At 41.0% G+C, this 23,562-nt stretch overlaps 1 protein-coding gene across 1 annotated transcript in view; it reads left to right on the forward strand.

The window, feature by feature from the left end:
• Positions 1 to 23,562, forward strand: part of GABBR2 (gamma-aminobutyric acid type B receptor subunit 2) — a 257,568-nt gene that overhangs the window by 135,205 nt on the left and 98,801 nt on the right. The gene's annotated exons all lie outside the window — the stretch shown is intronic.

Genomic DNA, 23,562 nt, shown 5'->3' on the forward strand with positions numbered 1-23,562 from the left:
GCTGTTCTAATAAGAACATTTCTACTGGCTTACTTTCCTTAAAGAATTTTTTTTAAAAAAATGAAAATATATTTTGAAACCTAATCATTGATGAGGAATTACAACAGTACAGTGACTTGGGTTAGTTCCAGGCATACAACTTAACTCCTCCCTTGTAGAGAGGGTTTTCATACTCCAAACTTGATCAGCCAGCTTCCTCATGTCTTCCCTATTAAGCTATATATTCCTTGAAACATTCCATAACATTTAGATTACTGAAAAAAACTTTTTCCTGTTACATTCTCACAACATGTTTAAAAGATCATATTGAAGGTTTTTTTAAAATGATCAGATCATTAGGGCTGTCAGTTGATTACATAACCTTCAGTTGCCTGAGAACACAATCCTATGCATGGTTCCTTAAAACAAATTCAAACTAATTTGCTCTCTCTCTCTCTCTCTCTCTCTCTCTCACACACACACACACACCCCTCTGAAAGGCCAAACAAAACAAAACTTAGACCCATTGCAATTGGGCTTCAATTGGGATGTGGAACTAAGGGCTTGTCTGCACTTCACCTAGAATCATGAGTCTGAGTGGTTTCCCCCTTTCCCGCTCCTTTCCCGCTGTTTAGCGATAGATAGGAACAAATGGCAATCTGGAGAAAACCTGAATTGCTGTCTCCTCTGATTAAGCACCAAAGAATGGTTTTCCTCAGGGGGAAGCAGCAGGCAAGAAGAAGTGTGAATAACCCCTGAGAGTGTTTTGGATGCCTGCAGAGAGTATGGCGCTACTAGTTCTCTTGGAGTTCTCAGTGGTTTTCAGTACCATCTACTATGGTTTCCTTCTTGATTTCCTGACTGGGTTGGGCCTTGTGGAAATTATATTTCGGGGGATCTGGTCTTGTATGTTGGACTGTGTCCAGAAAGTGGTTCTGAATTCTGCTTTTTGACAACAGAGGCTTGGCTTATGGTATGCAATAGGGTTCTGTTCTGTCCCCAATGCTGTTTGACATCCACACAGTGTACTGGGAGATAGCATTCAGAGTTTTGGAGTTAAGAGCTGCCAGTATGCTGATGACGTTTGCCTCTATTGCTCCTTGTGCAAAGATAAAAGTTGATACCCTTGAATGTTGTCGGGATTTAATAATGGACTGGATGAGAGTGAATAAGATGAGAATAAATCCAGGCATGGCAGGTTTGGTGTTGTCTTGGGAACTGAGATTCAGCATGTTCTAGAAGTGGCTGCACTGCCCCGAAAATAAATGAAAGAGCTTAGGAGTGTTTCTGGATCCTGTGTTGTCCCTGAATTTTCAGGTCATGGCAGTGGCAAGGTGTGTTTCTGCACAGTTACATTTGCTGCACCAGCTGTGACCTTTCCCAAGTCAATCTTCTCCATGTTACCCACAACACACTCCACATAGGGCTACCCTTGAGGAGCAACCACAAGCTTCAGTTGGTGCAAAATGCAACAGCTAGGCTTTTAACCAGTGCATGATATCAGGGTAATGCTTTGCTGAAACTGAAAGATCCCTATTTTTTCTCTCTGCTCAGTTCAGAAATCTCATATGAGGGTTGGTCATTCCTAATATGCCCTGTTCATTCCTAGTGCATGCTGTCATTTAGGGCTTTAACAACCAAAGTCTGTGCCTTAAGTCTAATTGCCCCACATATTTTATTTTTTATTTTTTTACTTATTAATTAAATTTGTATACCGCCCTTCATCTGTAGATCTCAGGATGGTTCACAACATAAAAATGCAATATAAAAACACAAACTGGATAATGAAAGCAAGAACCAACCAACCAACCAGTAACCAATATCAATCCCTCCCCCCATCCTACACACACACACACACACCCATAAAGTACATTGCAACAAACCTATCAGATGGTGCTAGAGCAGGGGTCAGCAACCTTTTTCAGCCATGGGCCAGTCCACTGTCCCTCAGACTATGTGGTGGGCCGGACTATATTTTGAAAAAATTACAGTGGAACCTCGGTTTATGAACACCTCAGTTTACAAATTTTCGGTTTACAAACGCCGCAGACCCATCTGGAACGGATTAATTCACTTTCCATTACTTTCAATGGGAAAGTTCGCTTCAGTTTATGAACGCTTCAGTTTATGAACAGACTTCCGGAACCAATTGCACCCATGCTTCGGGTTAAGTACACTTCAGGTTGAGTACTCTGCGGACCCGTCTGGAACGGATTAATCCACTTTCCATTACTTTCAATGGGAAAGTTCGCTTCAGTTTGTGAACGCTTCAGTTTATGAACAGACTTCCGGAACCAATTGCACCCATGCTTCGGGTTAAGTACACTTCAGGTTGAGTACTCTGCGGACCCGTCTGGAACGGATTAATCCACTTTCCATTACTTTCAATGGGAAAGTTCGCTTCAGTTTGTGAATGCTTTAGTTTATGAACAGACTTCCGGAACCAATTGTGTTCATAAACCGAGGTACCACTGTATATGAACTAATTCCTATGCCCCACAAATAACCCAGAGATGCATTTTAAATAAAAGGACACATTCTACTCATGTAGAAACACGTTGATTCCTGGACCACCCGTGGGCCGGATTGAGAAGGCAATTGGGCCGCGTCCGGCCCACGGGCCTTAGGATGCCTAGCCCTGTGCTAGAGCATAACTTACTGCAGCCAGGTATGATTTCAGGCCAAGGCATGGTTGACATATTAAAAAATCTAGAAAAGCTCATAAGGATTCAATTAATGCAGTGATGACAGAGATAGACAGACCTATTTGCTGCTATTGCTGCCCCCTCAAAAACTTGCATATTAACTCTGTGGTATGCCCCATCAGAGTAGGGACGTGGGTGGCACTGTGGGTTAACCCACAAAGCCTAGCGCTTGCCAATCAGAAAGTCGGCAGTTCGAATCCCCGCAATGGGTTAGCTCCCGTTGCTTGGTCCTAGCTCCTGCCAACCTAGCAGTTTGAAAGCACGTCAAAGTGCAAGTAGATAAATAGGTACCGCTACAGCGGGAAGGTAAACGGCGTTTCCGTGCGCTGCTCTGGTTCACCAGAAGCGGCTTAGTCATGCTGGCCACATGACCTGGAAGCTGTACGCCAGCTCCCTCGGCCAATAACGCGAGATGAGCGCCGCAACCCCAGAGTCGGTAATGACTGGACCTAATGGTCAGGGGTCCCTTTACCTTTACCTATGCCCCATCAGATTCAGTGAGAGTCTTTCAACAACCATGAATGGGGGCTGCTGTAAAAGTGGAGTAGAAGGCCTTTGCGCTAACTTGTTAACTACCGTAAAGGTATGCACCTTCCAGAATATTCAGTTCATATGTCAGTTTTGTGCTTTGAAGGCGACCTGATTCAGCTTGGGGTTTGAGGCCAAATCTGCTTCAGTAAAGTAATCTTCATTCCTCCTTCCATTCAGTATTACAGGGAAATCAAAATGGCTTCCCCTTTTTTCTAGGCATAGTAGCACATCCATAGTAGATAAAGCTTGTCAAATTACACATCTTTGATGGCACCCAGGACATAAAGCTCTAGGCCTGTCTGGAAAAGTGTTGCAAGGTCAATCCATGCCTTGTTCAGGTAGTGATCCAACAGACTAATATCAATACCACCAATTCCTGTATCACTAGAATCCTGTCCAGTGCAGAAAAGTGGGTCCAAACCATAGCTGTCAAGTTTTCCCTTTTCTCGTGAGGAAGCCTATTCAGCATAAGGGAATTTCCCTTTAAAAAAAAAGGGAGAACTTGACAGCTATGGTCTAAACTACATCCATAAAGAGAGAAAAAGAGAGCAAGGGCCTCTAACATCTAGTGTTGCCCGTCAGCATCCCCTCAGGAGCAGGTCTAAGAGCAGGATCAGTCAGGAAGCAAAACATCTAGTACGTATACAGTTAAATCTTCAGTAGGAAGCAATTGTTTCCAAATCTATTGACTACCCCTCTTTCATGGAAACCTGCAGTTGTGCTCATGGCATCCCCGTGAATTTCTGCTGCACTTGTTCCCTGGATCATGGCCAAAGGCTATGATTTAATTGAGTCCCACATCATAGTCTGCACTTCTCAGCTATCAGAAAATGGAAATACTTGCACTCACAGATGCATATCTTTTAGAGGTGACAATGGTATATAATTGCATGCACGCTTAATTGTTAAGTTTGTGGTTGGTTGGAGGTTCTTTTACATAGGCCTTTCTGACACCAGTAGACTTTGCAAATTCCTTCATTTCCTTTAATAATGGCAATTTGAAAATCCTTCCTTGCTGGAATGTCAATGGTTTGGCGGTGTGTGTGTGTGTGTGTGTGTGTGTGTGTGTGTGTGTGTGTGTGTGTAGAGGGAATTTGAGATGGCAAGTGCCTGGTAGGAACAATTTTAAGTACTTGCCTCTTACCATTGTATCTCTGCTACCTATTATCTGTTTCTAGTGGGACTTTGTCGCAAAGATGTGGTTGTTGCAGTTCCATTGCAATTTTATGTGTAACAAAATGTATAGTCCGGCTTTCGCTTTCTAAATGAAATCTTTTGAAAAAGCTTACATTGTTTGAAATCTTTGGAGCTCCCTTAGCTTCTTTGCTAGTATATCCACCATGTTAAAATCTGCACCAAGGCGTTCATTCCTCCCTCTTTTTACATCGCTAACAATTTCTTTCTTGGAGCTTTTTTTTAAAGCCAGTTTTCCTTCTGGGCCTGCAGCCAAGTTGATAGGGATGTATGAAAATATTGTGAATGGGCTTTGATTAGTGCTAGTTAAAACCCAAAAGATTTGGAAGAGTTTTATGTAGATTCTGCCTGGAGGAAATTGAGTACTATTTCTGTGCATGGAAAATAATTAGGTAGAAAGGATGGGTGACTGTTTCACACATACATGAATATGTACTTGCTTTCTTTACAAGTGACTGGCAGCTCAATATGTGAATCCACTTCATTTAAAAACAATGTCATTGAGGTGACATGAAAGTTCGTTTTGCAGTGCTAAATCAGTGATAGCCAATGCCCCAAGACACCTCTCGACTTGTGAACTAGCCCTTAATCGCTCCATCTTTTTCACTAGCTCTAGGTATATGTAGTTTGCAGTTTAGGAAAAAAGCATGAGTCGTTATTCAGATGAATTGGAGAAACTTGATTTTATTCCAGCTGTTTGCAAAATTTGTACAGGCATGATCTAGCTTGCTCTTGTTAGCTATTTTCTCCTTTTTACATCTCTCATCTGCTTCCCTGCAATAAATGCCTTCAAGGGTTTCTAGTGCACTCACTGGCTCAAATACTATACTGGGTTGTTTTTTCTTTAGCAAGTTGGAAAGCAGGAGAAAAATCTGTGTTCATTTCTCTGTGTTCTTCCATCATTTCATATTGATCACAATCCAGCACAAAGTTAGAAATGCATAAGCTCTTTGAAATAAATTGGATTAAGTGTTCATTTGTGCTGGATTGTGGCTAATGTACTAAAGCTCACTCCAGTTTATGCCTTCACAGTACCAGTGTAAGTACAACATACTGCCTTTACTACCTTCTAATAAATATATAGGACAAAAGCCAAAAGTCATGTACAGTGGTACCTTGGTTTATGAACACAATTGGTTCCGGAAGTCTGTTCATAAACTGAAGCGAACATTCCCATTGAAAGTAATGGAAAGTGGATTAATCCGTTCCAGACGGGTCCGCGGAGTACTCAACCTGAAGCGTACTTAATCCGAAGCATTGGTGTAATTGGTTCCGGAAGTCTGTTCATAAGCTGAAGCATTCATAAACTAAAGCGAACTTTCCCATTGAAAGTAATGGAAAGTGAATTAATCCGTTCCAGATGGGTCCACGGCGTTCGTAAACCGAAAATTCGTAATAATAATAATAATTAATAATAACAGCAGCATGTTTTTTAAAAAATCAACACTAGTGGTTTTTTTTTAAAGTTTCATTGTGGATGTACTATGGCCACATTAGCATTTTGCTTAAATTTATTTTAAGCTTTATTAGAATAATTATTAAGGAGAAGATAGTCTGTCTATGAGTATAGAAATATTAAACATAATCAATATTTCGATACAGTAATTAAATAAAAAATCACAGTATAAGCAGCTGGGATAGTTGTTAGAGCACGTGACTCTTAATCTTAGGGTCACGGGTTTGAGCCCCACGTAGGGCAAAAGATTTCTGCACTGCAGAGGGTTGGACTAGATGACCATTGTGGTCGCTTCCAATTCCACAATTCTATTATTCGTTAGCCTTCTAGAAATAACTGCTCAGCCTGCTCAGATTGAAGAGCTTTCCATCTGTTCAATATATGATTTCTACTCTGGTGGGGAGTTTCCCTTCGACAAAGGGAATGAACATAATGAATAGAGTTGGGGCAATAACACAACCCTGTTTAACACCTGATCCCACTGTGAATGGTTCACTATGAGAGCCATTGTTATCTGCGATTGTTGCTGTCATATTATCGTGGAGGAGCCGAATGATGCTTACAAATTTATATGGGCAGCCAGTTTTCAGAAGGACAGTCCACACCCACCCACCCGAACCATTAACTTGCTATTTTCTGTTGTGTGCGATGGTGGCATTTTTTAAAATTTATATAGCATTGAGCATTTTAGTAGCAAACTGAAAATATTAAGACTTGTGTTGCTTCTCATTGTGTAAATATGGACTCCCTATGCAGACCCGTGAGGGGAGCCTTTCCTGTCATTTTGACTGTTCAAAAGGTCAGCATAAAAAATGTTCTCATACAAAGCAGTTCTTGTCTGACTTTGCTAATGTGACATTTGAAGCAAGGTTGTGACAGTGTGATGTGACAGCAGGCTAACATTGTCTAGCATTAACAAATAGCATGAGGTCTGGCTGTGAGAAGGAAGCCATTTGCAGACCAGTCAGCCTCATCCAAATGTCAAGGAGAAGAACAAAACTCATCCTAATATATGCGTACTTCAAACGAAGCCCTTTGAGCCACAACACAATTGATATTGGATTCTCCCTTTAGTAGAAGCAAACTAGTTTGGATTCGGGTGCATGTGCTTCTACCATGCCTTGAGTTAAAAAGCCACACAGTCATCCTTTTTATTTACATGTGCTCAATTCCTGTTTTAACATGTGCATGTCTAGCTGCAGCATTATGCGTTGATTACATGGGAGCAGTTACTGTAACAGTGTGTCAATTATCATTCAGGAACTGGTGACTGCATATGTTTCTCCTGTGTTTGAGCGGTCAACCAAGCCTCCAAGTGACCAACCCGCAGGCCAGAGGATGTATGTGTAGATGTGGTGATTGTAGCTGTGAGGCTGACCAGTAGACCCTTCTAAGGCATGTATTGGATCTTGGCCCATCAGCCACTCTTAAACTTTCCCCCCCTCTGGGCCACACTTTCAGAATAAATATTTGCTTGCACTACACTAATTTTTTATTAATAAGAAATACATTGAAAAACATAAAGACACAACTCCTAGCAGTGCTTGATTAATAACATACAACACAGCTACCTTATAATCTGATCATGGGACATCCAGAAAGTATAAAACAATGCAGCTACTACATAACAACATGAATCATTCCCAAAATATAATATTGATTGCCTTCCACGTTTGCCATCTTCTCCTGCCACACCTGCATGGCACACCTTTGAGAACCACTCGATTACAGCTTCCTTTCCCCTCTTTAATGTGTCTTATATCATGGTTAAAAACTAGGGCTGTGCACCCATCAGCATGATTCTTTTTTCATTGCTACTTCTTTTAAATTGTTCTCTTCTTGTTGCTTTTTTATGTGTTCTTGCGTTATGTATTATCAGTTGAGGTTTCATTTATGTATTTATTTGATTTTGTTTCCTGCTTGTACATTGGTTACCTCGGGTACTTCTTGAGAGAAAGGGAAGGGAGCAAAATTGAATGAATGAAACATCATTGTCATCTCTATGTGGCATCATGGGCCATAAGAGAGATAAGGAGATGACGTTCTTCTTCTTGTTGTTGTTGTTGTTGTTTTGTTGCTGCTGCTGTTATTATTATTATATTTATTTATACCCTGCCTTTTTCCCCTGACAGGGACTCAAGGTGGCTTACAGATAAAACAGGAATAGCTAAAATCATAACAAACTGTTGAATGCATGCCATATGCTTATTTTTACATTTGTGCTCCTTATGGTCCCCAGAAACTTCAGAGTCCCGAGTTGCCTCTTCCTGTCAGAGACCACCTAGTGGGTGTTTTCTGTAGTGTAATGCTTCCTTATATCCCTAAGGTTTTCTGTAGTACAGTGGTTGCCCTCCCTCACCCTTGCCCTTATTTTTCCTCCCTCTCTCTCTCCTGGCTCAGCACTGTGCTTACTCATCCTGCAAATTCCATCCATTCCTTCTTTCTATATCCCTGGGACCTCTCTTGTGCTTGTTCCCACACCTTGTGTTTTACGCAGATTCAGGGGGTGTCTTGGGAGTCTTCCAGCATCGCTGCCGCCCTGTTGCATCACTTGTAGTTGGTCTGAATAAGCAGCCTCTGCATTCTTCCAACCCTTAAACCTACCTTCTTCTTGAAAAGGAGAAAAAAATATAGCTTAGCTACCTAGTCTCCTAAAAAAAACACCCAACTAACTTGGGGACCAGGTGTCAACAGATAGATTTCCAGCTAACAGACCAATAAATGGGAATGACTTCTGTGCAATCTAGTCAGTGGAAGACGTCTGATCTAAGAATTTTTCTTCTTAATTTTTCTATGCTTTCAATTAAGAAATAAACTACACGGTCCTGCAGTTACCGTGTCTGCATTCGCAACCGCATGAGGTCCTGGATGTTGCTTTGTGAATTTTGAACTGCTTCCATTTGATCTCAAGTATCCATTGCATCTAATATGTCACAGCCAGAAATAGAAGAGAGAGAAAGTCATTGGCGCTGGCAAAGCATTTTTACGCATCGTGGGGACCAGATGGCTACGGTTTTCCTAGCTGCATATATCCAAATGTATTGTTTCAAAAGATTAGGGTGAAGTTTTCAGGTTGTATAAATAGTTCATGGGGGTAGTAATTATAGCTGGTATCCCCATAAACTTGGAAGTCCCTCAATATATTTCTTAGCAGGACTCTTGTGTTGGGGTTTACTCAGCAGAATCCTCCAGCTGGAACACAGCCATACTTTAAATGGCCTGTCAGACTGAATTTTATTCGTAGAATTTGCTTTAGGCTCTTTGTACTAGGCAAAACTCTGGCCTTCTCTAAATGCATGTTGTTGATCTGCAGAAATCCACTTCTTGACTCCTCTAGCTATCCTACAGGAGTCAGCACTATGCAGGACAGTTCTTACTTTGCCATTGTGTTGCATGTCAACACTGTACAAGGAGCCACATAGACTGCTATAACTGGAGAAATCAGTTGGTCTTTGCTGCCCTCAAACTGCACTGCTGTTTGTCTCGCACCCAATGCCTGCATAAGTAGGTGTTCCTTTCAGAAGTAAGACGTAAAGGAAAGTGTAAAGCACACATTGCTATTAAGCTAGTATGCAGATAAAGAAAGTACAATCTCTGGAAAAAAGTGTACTTCTTTTGAAGTTGGGTTAATGAGCCTTTGAAGTTTGCCCCTCAATCTGACTTGGCAATGTTACCAGCTTTCCTCATCAACACACAGTCGCTTCTGCCTCTTGGTGCCAGTACCACTTGTGACTTTTGAAAGATATACTTATTATTAATCTGGACCCTCCCTTCCTTCCTTAGTTGAATTCTTCATTATGCAGAAGGGGAGGCGGGAATGTTATCATAACCATTTGTCCTACACAGTGTTGTGGTATACCTTGGGTACATGTAGAGGCCTTATATTTACCTTGTAGCACCCTAGAGTTGAGTCCTTCTCTCTGTCTGCCATCACAAACAGCAGTAAGATTGTAGGGCCTCTGAGTCTACCACAGCTGGCTGGTTGTATGCTCTTTCATTACTACATGGCAAACACATTGTTTTCTCCTGGTTGTGTTGCTACACATTCCATCAGGTGCTGCTATTTCATGAGCCTTCAGGTCATGTGGATAAAGCCTCTGTTTGAAGATGGGTATAAATCCAGCCACATGGTTTAAAGTTCCCACATGTTCAATGGTCACTACAAAACCCATATGTATTAGTTGGATGGCTACGCTTTAGGTCTCAGGACATTTCAAGACCTTTGGAGCATCTGGTTTTATACCTGCCCATCAAAGGATGCTAGTACCAAATCACCCAATAGGAAATTTATTATTGCCTGTGGATTTCTATTCATGAAGACACACTAGTAGTACAATTCTACCTATCAGTTATAGGACTCCAGCCTGTTGACATGTGTTAAGACCAGGTTCACATACCTTGGATTGGTTTTCTTAATGATAGAGTGCTTTAGAATTTCAGAGGTTTGGAGGCAGTGAAGTCTGGGCTAGGCTTAACCCCTGACGTTCACCTGACCCTCCGTATGTGTGCTTAGAGGCGAATCTCCAGAGGTATAGGGCCAATCTCCAGAGTGTCTATTAGAATGCAGCTAAAAAGGTCAGAGTGAGCATTAAAGTCTTCCCATAAGCAAAGAGAGAAAAGGCTCTGTACTTAACATAAAGAGTGATAGGTGGAAGTATAAAGCATTCAGTGTCCATTAAACTGGGTCCTGATTAGAGGAGAATCCTGCTATCAGAATATATGCCAACAGGTAGAGTTAATACTATTCATGATCAGCAGCATATCGTGAGTTCATTAAGACCCTTTCTGCCCCTCCCCCATGCTCCAAATGGTTCATAATGTAATTACAGTAGTCTTCCTTCAGTCAACACGTTTACAATAGTTACAAAGATGAAGCAAGCCTTGTCTCTATCAATTTAATTTCTTCTCCTTCTTCCTCTCAGGCATCTGACTAGGGGGCAACTCGTGTAGAAATAGCTAGAACTAGCAAATTCATTAACACTTCAGGACCAGCTGACATTCATTCTTTTCTTCAATAGTAGTGCCAGCCGGCATAGAAGTGCCTGAAAATTCTCTTATCTAATAAAACTTGTCATAAATATTAGCTTCATAATAGTTTGGTTCCAAGGAGATACCACAGGGATGGGTGGACAAAGAAGATTATGTATAGTCTATGTACCTTTTGAAAGAAAACACACACACACACCAAACTACTGCAGTTGCTGCATAGTTTGAAAGGCAAGGTAGGGCTTTCTAATGATGAAGTGGCATAAACAGGCATAATAGAGGCAATTTTAAATCCCCATGGTTGGTAGTTAGGGACCCTCCTTTATCTTAAGCACTTGTTGTAGTCCCTACGTGTTAATATTAAAGCTCTTCCACTGAAACCAAGTGGACTGGATTTTGCTCAGCTATTAACAATTGAGTTAGACTTCCAGGAAATGTGATAAATATAAATGACAATGCAGTAGCTTAGGCTGAAAGAACAGGTGTTTGGATGCTATGCAAATTAAATGCTTAACTATTAAAAGATATTTAGATGTCCAAAGAGATGGCCAAGTGGGAATCTATGACTGTATTTTTTATATATTTTAAAACAAATATTCCCCAGAAGCACTACCAAATTTAATAATTGTAAGAGGGGAAAAATAGTACTCTCAAAACATGTTTGACAAAGCTCCTTTAACTGCACATCTCTTTTTGGATTGTGTGTGTAATGTAATTGGCATCTGTCTGTCTCGAGAGACAATGGAGTACACCTCTGGGGGTGGAGTCAAACCTCTGTGTTAGCAGCACTAAAGTGACCTCTCTGGGGCACAAGCCTTGGCAGTGTATATGGAGGTCCTGGACTGCCCAGACGACAATACCTCCCCCCCCCTCTTGGCCTCACTGATGTGGTCCAAAGGAAACCACAGCAATATGTTTGGCATCAACTTGGTCATAGGAGTTGCTAGAAGAAAGCATGCAAGGTGCCATCCAACCGTCTTAGGGACTCCTGTCCAGATTTGTGTAGGGTTTACTCCTTAGCCTTTTCTTCTCCCGAAGATATAGTGCCCCAGTCACATTCACAAACATAGTGCTCTATTAACTAGGTAGCACCAACTACTATGGAGTTCTGTGTGTGCCTGCAGGAATTCACACAAACATAAATGAAATGAAGGAGAATTTTGTTTGTTCCAAATTTTTAAGTGAACAGATCTAATTTGCACCTCTCCAAGCACTACACAGATTGGAATAAAAGTATATTTTGGATTTCACACCTCTCTGAATTTTGCAATACAGTTCTTGGCTGCAAAGTTGTACCAAAATGAGTTTAGAATATGTATTATTTAGGGTAAATATGTTTAGTAATATGCATATTGAGGTATCATGCATTTGTTGTTGTTTAGTCGTGTCCGACTCTTCATGACCCCATGGACCATAGCACGCCAGGCACTCCTGTCTTGCACTGCCATCCACAGTTTGGTCAAACTCATGTTCGTAGCTTCGAGAACACTGTCCAGCCATCTCGTCCTCTGCCGTCCCCGTCTCCTAGTGCCCTCAATCTTTCCCAACATCAGGGTCTTTTCCAGGGAGTCTTCTCTTCTCATGAGGTGGCCAAAGTATTGGAGCCTCAGCTTCACGATCTGTCCTTCCAGGGAGCACTCAGGGCTGATTTCCTTAAGAATGGGTAGGTTTGATCTTCTTGCAGTCCATGGGACTCTCAAGAGTCTCCTCCAGCACCATAATTCAAAAGCATCAATTCTTCGGCGATCAGCCTTCTTTATGGTCCAGCTCTCACTTCCATACATCACTACTGGGAAAACCATAGCTTTAACTATACGGACCTTTGTAGGCAAGGTGATGTCTCTGCTTTTTAAGATGCTGTCTAGGTTTGTCATTGCTTTTCTCCCAAGAAGCAGGCATCTTTTAATTTCGTGACTGCTGTCACCATCTGCAGTGATCAAGGAGCCCAAGAAAGTAAAATCTCTCACTGCCTCCATTTCTTCCCCTTCTATTTGCCAGGAGGTGATGGGACCAGTGGCCATGATCTTGGTTTATAGCAGTAAAAAATAAAAAATAGCTAGGACCTATTAGTATAGGTCAGTTTTTATTTTGATCCAATTACACATATTATTCAAATTAAGTTTCTGAGATAGATACTGTATCAAACTCCTTACTAGGGTATTTTTATGATTGCATTTCTTGATGTTGAGCTTCAGACCATATTTTGCGCTCTCCTCTTTCACCCTCATTAAAAGGTTCTTTAATTCCTCCTCACTTTCTGCCATCAAGGTTGTGTCATCTGCAGACCTGAGGTTGTTGATATTTCTTCCGGCAATCTTAATTCCGGCTTGGGATTCATCTAGTCCAGCCTTTCGCATGCATAAATACTGTAATAAAATACAGTACTTAAATGTGAGTGTGTGAACACACATGCCTACTGTTACTCTGCCCTCCATTGGGTAAAATATACTCCCACTTCCATGGCCACAGCCTGCAAAATTTGTGCTCCCCTCAAATGCAAATTGACAATGAGAAGAACCCTGCTAGGTCAAACCAAACACCCCACCTCTTTCCTACAGTTGACAACCAGGTGTCTATCGGAAGCCCACAAGCAACACCTGAGGCCTATAGCCCCCTCTCATTGCTGTTCACCTAGCAGCTAACTTTCAGAAGCATACAGGTCCTGGCGCTGAAGGTAGTATAAAGTCATAGTAGCTAGTGTCCTTTTGCAGCCTTATCCTCCATGAATTTGCATAATTCCCTTTCAAAGCTGCCCAAGTTGGTGGCTCTCACCAATCCCTGCTTTAGACTATGAAAAAGGTTGCTGGAGTAACGACGGGCTTTAATGCCCTTTTAAAATGTGTTGTTAATATTAAGTATTTTGTGTTTTTATGTTGTAAAAGCCCTGAGACCTGTGGGTTTAGGGGCAACATAAAAAATTAATAAATAATAAATAATTTTAATGGGGACACTGGGAAGAAAATCCTCATAGCCCTCTGTTCCATTTCTCCCCATTCATCTTGCACTTTTCCCACAGTCCCACATTCTACCTTTTTTTATAGTCTTCCACAGGAAGCAGCGTGTAACATCACCCTCCCTCCCTTCCTGGACCATCTGGTCTTTTACTGAGAGAGAACACCTGGCACTGGGTGGGAGAGATGGGTCAAGTCAGCCCAAGAGGTCAGCTGGAGCCAGGAGTTCTCTCTGACTTGGTAACTAAGCCAATGGGTTTGTCCCTTTGCAGCCATGTGACTGTACGAAGCAAACATTCCCTTTTAGAATTGATAGCTGTTCTATTAGGTAGATCAGATTTAATCAACAGCTGCAAGTGGTACTTAAGAAAATAATCACAGCAAAGTGGGTCAGCGGAATTCGGAAGTGAGTCAGGCCTTTGGGAATCTTGCCCAGTCATTTGTTTTAATGAATACCCAAGGTTTTTAAAGCCAGCTTACCAGTATTAATCAGTGGCAACCCATACTGTGCTGAAGTACCCAAGTATATGCGAAAATGATCATGAACCACTAGTTCATAGAGGCAGGCTCTTTGACTGCGAGCTGTAATGGTTTTCCTTTGTGGTCTGACCCTACGAGGTTCATGGCCTCATATCTTTTAAAAGAAGCAGTACATTTTGTATTATTTGAATCACATTGCGAAGTGCTTACTTGTGTACACATTTTTTATATCATTATTTGTCTTGTTCCCATTCTGCATATAATAAATAATAAAGGATTATGGGGTAAGTAGTTTAACAGGGGTGGGAAAATGACTTTAGAGGGACATATTTGTGCATATGTGCATAGTTTGACCAAACTGCGGGAGGCAGTGCAAGACAGGAGTGCCTGGCGTGCTATGGTCCATGGGGTCACGAAGAGTCGGACACGACTAAACGACTAAACAACATTTGTGCATATGCTTATCTCTCCCATTGAAATCTGGGAAATGTAAAAACAAAACAAAAAAACCCCTAAAATTCTCTTATCCGAATACAAAGTGAGCCTTAGCTACTACTAGGATGCGCAGGTGTCTAGGTACCTGTTGAAATGTCCAGAATTTCTCTCTCCTTTTTTTTTTTGTACATTCCAGAATAATCATCAAAACTCTGAAGTGGCTGTTGATTTTGGCAAACTGATATTCAGTTAAGGTAGAAAAAAGATGAATGGAAAATTGGGTCCTATTAATTAAATACCAAAATGTATTTTATTATTCCATATAAAAAAGTGTTGCCTTACGGTACTTTTATGGTTAATTTAAATGTAAGAGACTATATACACATCGTAAATTGAGCCAGGGCTCAACCCCGTAACTTGTTTTCATTCTCAGTTTTCGACTTAGAATATATGATGTATGCATTAAGAATAAATATTTATTTATCTAGCTACCACACTTCTTAACCACAATTTTCCTCTTAAATATAGTCCTTGATTTAGTGTCTCTTAACATGCAAAAAGTCGATTTCCACCATTTTCACTCCCATGCAGCTGAGATGAGGACTCCAGGCTTTCCATACAAAAGGGCTAGGGGTCATGGGGCCCCTTTTTAATTATTTAGAATTTACGTGCTAGTTATAGATAATATGAGGCTATATCTACCTATTTGGCATTATATGTCTCTTCGAATGTCAGCATGATGTGCGTAAAGGAAAAACTGAATATGTCATCCAGTGTATCATGAGTTTAACATGGTTTGTTCTTTCTGGTATGCATTAATGAAGCAGATGGCTATCTTGGAAAGCCTGCTACAAGAAGAACACAAATTAAGGGTTCTTCGATTAAGTTACGATTGCGTTGCCTATGAAATTTTAATTAATAAATTCCAGGGTATAGTATCCAACTAATGCTATGTGCTTGTTTAAAGTGGAAGGTAGATAATTAAAATGCATATTATTTAGATTGTGGATCATGCAATTTTGCATTTGAATAAACAGATATAATTGCAAAAGGACTAACAAGTGGCAGATTAATGTTGTTAGATTTCTTTTATTCAGAATTGTCTTCCACGAAAGCAATATTTATGAACAGAAGTGCTAAGTTTGATTCTAGTGCATACCAATCCACATTTTGCCACAGCTAGTTATACATAACTGCCTGTGAACCTTAACTGGATCAAAGAATTACTGCCTGGTTCTGCTCCTCCATCTTCAATCCTCCCTTGGTCCTAGGAGACAGTGGAGCGGGGGGGGGGGGGCAAGAGGATAGGAAAAGGTGTGGAAGCCCTTGACTCTCCACCAGCCTGACCTCTCTCTCCGTTCTCCTTGCACCTGTTCTTTGCTCTCCAATTCTGCAGCTTCTTCTGTCTCTGACTCTCATCTCCTGGCTGTTTCAGGCTCCTCCAGATCACTATCCCTTCTTCCAAGTCATTCTCCAAACCCCCCTCTATGGGTGCCCACTCATCAGTATCCAGCTACCACACACCAGTACCCAGCCAGTCCCTGATAATACTTATGTTAATGCAGCCTAGAATAGTTAGCCTTTTTTGCTGCTGCATCACACTGTTGACTCATGTTAAGCTTGTGGTCTACTAAGACATCGTAGTTCTGTTTCACATGTACTACTGGCAATCCAGGTGCCCCCCCCCCAAAAATCTCATATTTGTGCAGCTAGTTTTTTCTGACTAAGTGCAGAACCTTTTATTTGTCCCTGTTGAATTTCATTTGGTCCAGTTCTTCAATCTGTTAAGGTGATTTTGAATCCCGATTTTGTCTTCTGTGACATTAGCTACTCCTCTCAGTTTGGTGTCACCTGCAAATGTGATGAACATCACCTCAATTCCTTCATCCAAGTTGTTTATAAAGGCATCGAACAACTAAGAGCCTAGGACAAAACCCTGTGGCACACCACTTGACACATTTTTCCAGGATGATGAGGAACCATTAGTGAGCACTCTTTGGGTTTGGTCAGTCAATCAGCTACCAATCCACTAACAGTTACCTCATTCAGTCCGCATTTTATCAGCTTCCCCACAAGTATATCATGGGGGACTTCGTCAAAAGCCTTACTGAAATCAAGATATACTACATCCACAGCATTTCCCTGAACCACCAAGAGAGAGAGAGAGAGGTTTGTCTGGCATGGCTTGTTTCTGAGAAACTCATGCTGGGTTTTAGTAATCACAACATCCTTTTCTAAGTGCTCACAGACTGACCATTTAATTATCGGTTCTAGGACATTTCCTGGTATCTAAATAAAGCTGAGCAATCACTAGTTATATGGGTCTTCTTTCCTCCCTTTTTTGAAGATGGATACAACTTTTACCCACCTCCAGTTTGCAGGGACTTCACATGTTCTCCAAGAATTCTCAAATATTATAGACAGAGGCCCTGATTTTTCTTATTAAAACATTTACAGTATGCTACGTGCACTGAGGGCACTAAGGCTTGTATACTATTCTGCACTAGTCTACAATGCGAATTCTCCTACCTCTCCCTTCCCTGTGTGATCCCAAAATCTGTTCCTGAGGCTTCTCCAACTCCCTGGAGCAGATTTTGAGGGTGCAAGGAGAACTGCAGGAACAGGAGGGGAAAGTTCTGTCACGCAACCAGAACTCAGCAGCATATGTGGAATGGTTAGTGTGTTCTCATGGAAAATGAATTAAAATGCATTAATATAATTATGCACCCAGGTATTTAAAAATACCCATTGCATGTTCCTGTTAGGGTGAACCATCAAGTTCACGATGTGAAAATCAGAATTATATATTTGAACTCTCATTGAAATGTATAACTGAGTGCTAATACCATCTGTCTCCATTGCATTTTTTTCAATGGGATGGCATTCCGATGTTCTTCCAAATGCTTAAACAAGCTGTTGAAAATAAATTTCTCTTTAAGCACATCTGCTAGATTTCAGTATGCATTCTGGGGCGGTTTTAAATGGGGATTGTGGGCATTTACAAATTTTACAAATTCTAAACAGACTGCCCGCGTTGCAAAAAAAAAAAATCCTGATAAACAAGACTTGACATGTTGTTGGCTGCTTTAATTTGATGTGTCACCTTCTCCACTGCAAATAAGTGCCAAAAAGATTCATAACATGAATCTAAGCACATTAAGACACACACATACTTATACTTACAACACTTTTGAAAGTCTCTGTAGTTTTATTTTTAATGTATCTGTGCTGGCATTCATTTACTTCCAGCAATGATGTACCAGCTACTTAGATCCTGCACCATGCAACTTAGAGTTTAAAAATAATATTCTAAATATTATTTGCAATGTGGTAGCAAAATCCACAGAAAAGCAAAGATTTCATGGCCATCGCTTGGCCGTTAAAGACATTGGAACATTATATGTGAGTCAGACCTAAGAATGTTCAACCAACAAGTTATAATCAAGCTTGGCAGGGAATCCTTTCCTTATATTATATAATATATCTTACTTGCAGGCAAGCATCCTGGCATTTTCTGACAGGCTGATGATCAGTATTAAATATGTGTAGCTCTAGGCAATTAGCTTTACAGTTGAGTGTTCCAAACAAAAAAAGCATTTTTTGTGAATTGTAAAACTTTATTCTCTGTTCTATGCTACATACAGATGTAAGCTGCAGGAAACAGTGAAGATACTTCACTACCTGAATGCTTTTCTTCGTATATTTTAGTGAATTTTATATGATTACTAATGACTAATAAATAGTATTTATACTGGGAACAGTGTGTTCATCCAGTCCAGGGGTTCCCAAACTAAGGCCCGGGGGCCAGATGCGGCCCAATCGCCTTCTAAATCCGGCCCCCGGAAGGTCCGGGAATCAGCATGTTTTTACATGAGTAGAATGTGTCCTTTTATTTAAAAGCATCTCTGGCTTATTTGTGGGGCCTGTCTGGTGTTTTTACATGAGTAGATTGTGTCCTTTTATTTAAAATTCATCTCTGGGTTATTTGTGGGGCATAGGAATTCGTTCATATTTTTTTTCAAAATATAGTCTGGCCCCCCACAAGGTCTGAGGGACAGTGGACTGCTGAAAAAGTTTGCTGACCCCTGATCCAGTCCTACTGCAGACTGAAAAGTAAGAGGTGTATGAGCTGAAGATATTCCATATAGCCAGGAATGGGAGTGTCACAACTACATGCCAGGAGTCATCATAGCAATACAGACAAAATAGATTACAGAAACATAAAATGTACTTTAGGAGTGTGGGAAACTGCCTCATGTCAGCTCAGACCATTGGTCCATCTGGTTGGGATTGTCTCTACCGACTGGTCACCACTCCCCAGGGACTAATTCCTAGCTCCACTTGGAGGTGCCAGGGATTGAAACTAGTTTTAAAATTGAAACTAATTGTATTATTTATACCCTGCCCATCTGGCCCTGATGTACAGATGGCCCTGATAGGAGCCCAGTTGTCTGCTCCTTACAAAATACAGGAAAAATAGTCCTGAGCACGCAGTCTAGACATGGTAGTCAAGCCCCGGCGTATTGCCTGGTCAGCTTCATGTGGTGGAAGAGAGTTGTGAACCGCCCTGAGACCTGCAGGTGTAGGGCAGTATACATACTTAATAAATATCATCATTATCAAAGAGAGTGAACAAAGAAGCTTCCTTCTTCACCAGAGCTGAAAGGGGTGTGACCTGAGTCTAGGAATGCAATACGTGGTCTTAACCCGTTCAACTAGCCCTAAGCTTGCTGGTTATATTTTATTGCAGCACCCCACATCTTTGATGAGTTAAGCACTGGAAGCAGGGATGGTGTTGTGCATTGCATCCTGACTTTGGACAGGGAGAAGGGAGGTACTCTGTTGAGCCTCCCACATGCCCAAATATTTATTTTCTGCAAGAGGGGCTGGACCTGGCAGGCTGCCATAGTGGATACCTTGAGGAAGATGTCAGCCCCAATGCTGGGCCGCAGTGAAAAGGTGGATTTCATGCTAGGAAGTGATAGAAAAGGAATTGAAAACAAAAGACTGTATCACAATGCCGTTATTAACAACCACAGTTGGAATACCGTGTACAGTTCTGGCTGCCTGACCTCGAAAAGGATATTGCAGAGTTCAAAAAGGTTCTGAAAAGGGCAACCAGTAGGATCAAGAGATGGAACAACCCCTCTCTGATGAAATATTACAACATTTGGGGATTTTCCGTTTTGAGTATAGGTCAGTAAGGGGGTAACATGATAGAGGTATATACAATTATGCATAGCGTAGAGAAAGTGGACACCTAAGTCCTTATGCTTCTGTTCTGAGAAGCCTTTTAACTGCTAGATGATGGCCTGGCCCAGATCATTCATTTTTGCAGCAAATGCACTTCAAGGTCCTGAACCACTATCTAGTGCAGAGTCAAGACAGACCCTGAAAATAATAGAGGGTACCCATCCTTTAGGTAACAAAAATTGGTGTGTGTGTGTGTGTGTGTGTGTGTGTGATCTTTCCCATTATATGGAGGATCACAGGAGATGACATTTGCAACTCTCCCTTCTTGCCTGTTAACTGAAGTGCTGGAAAGAAGCTGTTTTGTTTCTGATTTTTTTATTATAAATTAATCTGCTAGGCTAAAGCCAGAAATAGTTCTGCAGTGGAATGTTTCTGCCTGCTGCTGCTCATCTATCAAACACCCTCTCATAACTAATCCTTTTGATCACAAGAATCTTCTCTTCTAAATCCGTTATTTAATCTTTGTTGCCAGTGAGAAATCAACAATGGCTAAGTTGGTGCTGGAGCGGGTGGGGAAGTAGTTAATTTTATTTACAGGCGAAAAGAGCTGCATTATGTAGAGCTATTGAATTGTGTAAAAGACGTGATCTGGATGAGATAAGTTTGTGATTTTAATGTCATGCCTTCCCATTTTTAATTAGTTATTTTTTTTAAAAAAACTTGATCAGTGTTGCTTCAAAATTAATATGTACAAAACTTTTCCTTAGATCTGGTGCATAGGTCTAGGTTTCTTAGGTCTAGAACTAGAGAAGTTTGTGACATTGACCCAAAGAATAATAGAGAAAATACCTTGGTTGCAAAGTGCAGTTTTCTTTGGCTATTGTAGTCATTCCCTACATCAGTAACAAAGATCGTACTCTGTGAAATTCTTTATTCCTTGCTTAGATGTTATTTAATGTAGGATTTTTAGAGGGTAGCATGAAAAGGTGCGTGTTGTTGTTTTGTAGGACTGATGATGTTTTGTAAGATTAAAGTAGATCAATGCTGTTTTCGGAGAGCTCTTGAATAGGATGTTCCAAAATGGTCAAATAATGCCAGAAGAATAGTTGTTTCTGGCTGGCCTGTTAGTTTATGACAAAGCTATTTGTATCCAAGTGTGTCTGCCTAGTTTCTTGGAGTAGCTTGTTATGAAATCCCCAACAGTTTAGTAATGAGAACGGGGTACATAACTCAGCAGTACTTTGGAACAGAGAATGACTACAGCAGCCAAAGAAAACTGCAGCTTGCAACAAGATGAAGAAATAGCCCATCTGCCACTTTTGTGGAATTGCTCACTAAAATGCCTTCCTTTTTAAGAGAAAATGACTTTGTCTACAAGTTAAAGGCTAAAATGTATGAAGTTGCATATTGCTATGCTCACCCCAGTTCCCCAAGAAGTGAGAAGTTCCAGGGGCACAGCGCTTAACCCTGGTTCAGTTTTCCCTTTGAAGGAGGTTACTGGAAGTTTATGGGACTTTTAAATATTTGAGTTTATTTACAGACTGAGTGGAGGAACAGTTTAACCTTCCATCAGACAGCCAAATCCACTGCCCAACACCAGATCTGCAGGTGGGAAAGAAGGCTCTTTCTTTGGGTTGCAGAGCCCAGAAAGTCAGCTCTGTGTCACACTTGAAAGCTGTAGGCCAGGCACCCTCAAACTGTGGCCCTCCATATGTTTTGGCCTACAATTCCCATGATCCCTAGCTAAAAGGACCAGTGGTCAGGGATGATGGGAATTGTAGTCCAAAACATCTGGAGGGCCGAAGTTTGGGGGTGCCTGCTGTAGGCTGTTCCTTTGCTCCCTTTCACAAACACTTAAATTACATTGTCCTTAATTGGGGGAGGGGGGTTAGTTTGGTTAACCCACATTCAGAAGACTTAAGTGAGATCATGCTATAAAAAAATCTCCTTGTCAAAAAAATGTACCTGGCAACATTGTCGTGGAGTATCAAAGAACATTTGTCATGATTCTGGCCCCACTAATTTTCCCCTATCTAAACTAAGACTGTGAGCAAATGGTCTCTGAAAATTCCCCACTCAATTTGCGAGCAGAAAAATGAGGGTTATCATTTCAATGAATTTCTCTGAGGGAAGGGTAAATTCTCAACAGTTTCTCAAGGGTAGAGCACAGCTTCTCTCTTCCCACCCCCACTGGTTGTTTTTGGTTTTGCAGCTGGTGGAAGACCCCAAATTTGTTGACCTGAAAGTTGGTGAGCTTTTTTTCCTCTCTCCCCAAAAACATCCCCCCAAACACGTGATTTTTTTATTGACTTGCATAAGATCCAGGACAAAGCGCCGCCTTTTGGAAATTCTCCTGGGATGTCAATTCCGCCTTTGAAATCCCAGTAATGTCTGGGAAAATCTGGACATATGGCAGCCCTAGGGTATGGGGATGGCAACCACCCCACTGCCAATGCTGAATATTTCAATAATTTCTGAAAAGTGGCCTTCTTCCAGGGAGGCGAGAAAAAGAAAACTGCTGTGAGGTTAATGTTGGTTTTACAATCAAGCAGTGTATAATTTTTATGAAATAAACCAAACTCGGCCCTCCAGATGTTTTGGGACTACAATGACCACTGGTCCTGTTAACTAGGGATGATGGGAGTTGTAGTCCCAAAACATCTGGAGGGCCGAGTTTCAGGGTGCCTGAAATAAACAAACAAACAAAAATCATACATTCTCTCTAAAGCAAAATCACGAGAAACAACACAATTAAAGACAGAAAACGCTATAGACAGCAAACCTTAAGGGTATATCTGTTGTGATCAGTATCACTGAAATAAATATGTCAGTGACACTGAATGTTGAAATAGGGAACTAAAACTATTACAGCCTACTATATCGTGAACTTTACAAATACCATTGTATTCTCGAAGGCTGGTAAGTTGCTAGTCTTTTCCACTCACATTAATAGACAACTAAAAATATATCTAAATAGGCCTGCAGATTTATTCTGCAAGCAATTCCATTTCTTATATAGGCAGCATGCCCAACAAACTTTAGGAGAGTAAAGGCCTTGCCCCTCCAGAAATTGGATTTTTTGTGTGTGTGTGCTTTGCTAGAGATCTGTAAATTCTCATAGGAAGTTACAGCTCTTTCCCCAAGTTCTTCGGGAAGAAAGATTGACAGTTAAACCATTCTAGAATTTGTAACTCTGTGAGGGGAATAGGGGTCTCCTAACAATGCCCAGCACCCATAACAAACTGCTGTTCCAATGATCCTTTGAAGGACGCCATGACTATTTAAAGTGGCCTCAGTGTGTCATCAGAACCCAGACTCATGGTTTGTCTGTGATGGAAATTTCAGTTCCAGGATTGCTGGCATATCTGTGTGTGACTTAACAGGTTGACACAAGTGGAGGAAGTTACAATTTTCCATATGAGAATAATGTGCAGGGTTTTTTTCTGTCATTGAAAAGCCCCCCGAGTCTGATAGTGAATCTAAAATAGGCAGTAGAAATACTTTTACCAGCAGACATGGAGTCTTCAGTTACAAAGAAACGTTCCGTATTTCTGATTGTTGTGTAATTAGTTGCAGCCATTATTCTTAGTTTAGAATCCATTATGTTGGTGTTTAATTAGATCTAATGGGAAGTGTTTTCCATAAAGGTAAA

Source organism: Zootoca vivipara, chromosome 8 (genome assembly GCF_963506605.1).
Source record: "Zootoca vivipara chromosome 8, rZooViv1.1, whole genome shotgun sequence".
NCBI classification, from domain to species: Eukaryota; Metazoa; Chordata; class Lepidosauria; order Squamata; family Lacertidae; genus Zootoca; species Zootoca vivipara.